Below are 3,485 nucleotides of genomic sequence, written 5' to 3' on the forward strand. Positions count from 1 at the left end.
CCCCCACCCCACACCACAGACACCCACCAGCCCGGCCCCTCCCGGCGCCTGCCCACCCTCCACCCACGGCCTCACGGGTCCAGGACTTGGCGTGTTGTTACATGTTCCTTCCGAGTTTTCTTTGACTGGAAAGAGGGACGGGGGCCCCCCACCCGTCACCACGCCCCAACGCTCCCCCCGAAACCAGAGCCGTGCACTCGTGCCTGGTAGGAGAGAGACAGGACAGACCCGCTTTTCCCGAGACGAGGACCCCCCCCATGTCACGGCAGCTTCACAGACGCGGCTCGCGCCCACCGGGGTCCTGGCGGGTGGGACCCGCGGCCTCCACGTGGCCCAGGCCAGCCTGCCACCCTCTGGGCCTCCCGCCTGTGCCTTTCTCTGAGGGGACACCCTGCCAGAGAGGGCCCCGGGAGCCGGGGGCAGGAAGTGGGGCTCCACGGGGTTCCCTAGCCAAGGCGCTGGCCCCCCAATCTCAGGCAGTTGGGGTGAGGCCGTGCCTCTTTGGGGCTCAAAGTGTTGGGTGGAGGACAGGCCCCTCCGCTGTGCCCCCCATGCCCTGTATGGGCCCAACCAGTGGACAGCGGAGTCTGGGGGAGGGGGAACCCGGGGACATGCCCCCACCCGGGAGGGGCCGGCAAACCCTGGGCTGTGTTCCAGAGGGGGCAAACCAGGGGTCATCAACCTGTCCCCTGCACGGGGCAGGGACCGAGTGAGCCACTCCTTGTCCCGAGCTCCCACCCCCACTGGGCCCTCCTTCCTCCTGGTGCTAATTTGGGGACCCCAGGGGCCGCCCCCGGCCTCTTCTCCAACCTGCCTGGACCAGGATCCTGGGTCTTCCCAATCACACCCCAGAGATCAGGCCCCACCTGCCAGCTCTGCTGGGCTTGGAGCATGTCTGGGCAGTGAAGAGAGGGACACAGCCTGGGACAGGAAGCCTCTTGGTTGGAGCAGGGGACCCTCATTTGCCACCCAGACCAATGTGAGCCTGCCCCCAGCCCCCTCTTACTGGAAGTGGCAAGGGGCTTCCCTCCTGGGGGCAGCTACACTCGTCCCCAGAGGCACATTCGTGCACATTCTCACAGACACCTTCTGACGCGTTGGCTTTGGACAACCAGGCCCCAACTTGGTCCCTCCCCCAGGGGCCTCCAGCCTGGTGCCCAGTGCTCAGGCCACCTCCAGGTACAGGGGCCACTTCGGGTGGGAGCCTGGGTCCCTGCCTCCGCTCTGCCCCTGGGTGGCTGGGAGGAGAGGCCCTCTCGGGGGTGACCTGGGCGTCAGCCATGGGACCCCCTCCTCCTCCCTCGAGTCTGCCCGAGTCCCTCGAGCCGCGAGCCTTCGCTGAAGTGCCCTTGCTGCCCCCTCTGCTTTTGGTGTGTGACGAGGTCCCCGATGTTCTTGATTTTCCCAGAGAAGCAAATAAACAGCGTGAACAGCCCCAGTTCCTAGAGTTCTTGGCTTTCAACCCGGCGAGGAAGGCGTGACCAGGCCAGGGGGTGGGGCCTGCCAGCCTTTGAGCCATAAAGGGGAGGCTGAGCAGGGTTCCGGTGAGCTGGCTTCACCTGCCTGCACCTGCTCACCTGCTGGGCTCCCCCTGGGCGCCGAGGGGTGGTGGTGGGAGGAGTTGGAATCCCCACTGTGCAGGTAAGGCCTGGCGGTAAGGGGCTGCTGTGGGGGGCAGGCTTGGCTTCCTGGGGAGCTCTTGGGTTCTGCGGCCGCCCCATCCTGTCCTTTAGTTCCTCCCTTTACTGGGCTCACAGCCCCTGGGTGATGACAGAGGGTCCCCTGGACACCTACAAGCTCTGCAGAGAAGCCGGCCCCTGGGAAAGACACGGGAGGCCTGGGGAGGAGGTGTCTGTGGAGACCAGCATTGTGCTCAGGGGAAGGTGTCCCCCACCCCAGCCCCACTCTGTCTCCCACTGAGATCTTGGAGAAGTCCCTGCCTCCTTCTCTGGGCCTCAATTTCTCCATCTGTAAAATAAGCCTTCATGGCCGGGCGCGGTGGCTCACACCTGCAATCCCAGTACTTTGGGAGGCCGTGGTGGGCGGATCACAAGGTCAAGAGATTGAGACCATCCTGGCCACATATTGAAACCCCATCTCTACTAAGAATACAAAAATTAGCCGGGCGTGGTGGCGGGCACCCGTAGTCCCAGCTACTCGGAAGGCTGAGGCAGGAGAATGGCGTGAACCCGGGAGGCGGAGGCTGCAGTGAGCTGAGATCGCGCCACTGCACTCCAACCTGGGCGACAGAGCGAGACTCTGTCTCAAATAAAATAACATAGGCCTTCGGAGCCCTGAGTGGGAGGCCAGCCTCAGCCTGGGTGTGGGACGTCTCCACAGTGCCCCCAGCTCATGGGGGATCCAGCCTCTGCCAGCCCCCACCCCTGTTGAGGCCTCAGTTTTCCCCAATGAGGTGGTGAGTGTGGTGGAGGGTATGAATGAGGGAACTCAGGTTCCAATTGCAGCCTAACCCCGGGCCATTCCTGAGGCACAATTTTAAGTGTTCTGTGCCTCAGTTTCCCTATCTACAAGCCAGGGAGGAAAGGACATGAAGGGGTCGTGGGAGGCGGTGGTGGGGGGCGGCGTTGGGAGGTCGCACACCCTGGGCTTTCACACACCCAGCAGCGTTAGGTGCCATGCCGTCCTTTGGGGTGGGTCCTTGATCCAGATCTGTCCTTAAACACCCCCATTCTGGCTGGGCGCGGTGGCTCACACCTGTAATCCCAGCACTTTGGGAGGCCAAGGCGGGTGGATCACCTGAGGCCAGGAGTTCGAGACCAGCCTGGCCAACATGGCAAAACTCCGTCTCTACTAAAAATACAAAATTAGCTGCACGTGGGGGCGGGTGCCTGTAATCTCCTGAGGCTGAGGCAGGAGAATCGCTTGAACAGGGGAGGTTGCAGTGAGCCGAGATCGGGCCCCTGCACTCCAGCCTGGGCGACAAGAGCGAGAGTCCGTCTCAAAAACAAAACAAAACAAACAAAGCGTCCCCATCCAGCAGCCCTGCTGGATTCAGAGCTGGGGCCTTTTTACTGGAAGAAGAGACCGAGGTTCAGAGCGGCTCCACAAGCAGCCAGCGGGTAGGTCAGGACAGAGCCCCAGACTGGGGAACTGAGTCCCCCGCCCCCTCAGCTGTGTTCACCGCCCTCATAGATGGCGCTAGGCCCAGTGGCCTGACTTCCCCACAGATGCTGGGTTCCCCACAGTCCCAGCAAGGCCTCTGCGCCTTGATCAAGAATCCAGGAGGGGCCGGGCGCGGTGGCTCAAGCCTGTAATCCCAGCACTTTGGGAGGCCGAGACGGGCGGATCACAAGGTCAGCAGATCAAGACCAGCCTGGCTAAATACGGTGAAACCCCGTCTCTACTAAAAAATACAAAAAACTAGCCGGGTGAGGTGGCGGGCGCCTGTAGTCCCAGCTACTCGGGAGGCTGAGGCAGGAGAATGGCGTAGACCCGGGAGGCGGAGCTTGCAGTGAGCTGAGATG

General features: G+C 62.9%; 1 protein-coding gene across 1 annotated transcript in view; it reads left to right on the forward strand.

Moving 5' to 3' along the window:
• The window catches only part of PALM (paralemmin), a 48,793-nt gene that overhangs the window by 40,171 nt on the left and 5,137 nt on the right, over positions 1-3,485 (forward strand). The window lies entirely within an intron of this gene.

The sequence above is a fragment of the Mandrillus leucophaeus genome, unplaced genomic scaffold (assembly GCF_000951045.1).
Source record: "Mandrillus leucophaeus isolate KB7577 unplaced genomic scaffold, Mleu.le_1.0 Scaffold423, whole genome shotgun sequence".
In the NCBI taxonomy this organism is placed as follows: domain Eukaryota; kingdom Metazoa; phylum Chordata; class Mammalia; order Primates; family Cercopithecidae; genus Mandrillus; species Mandrillus leucophaeus.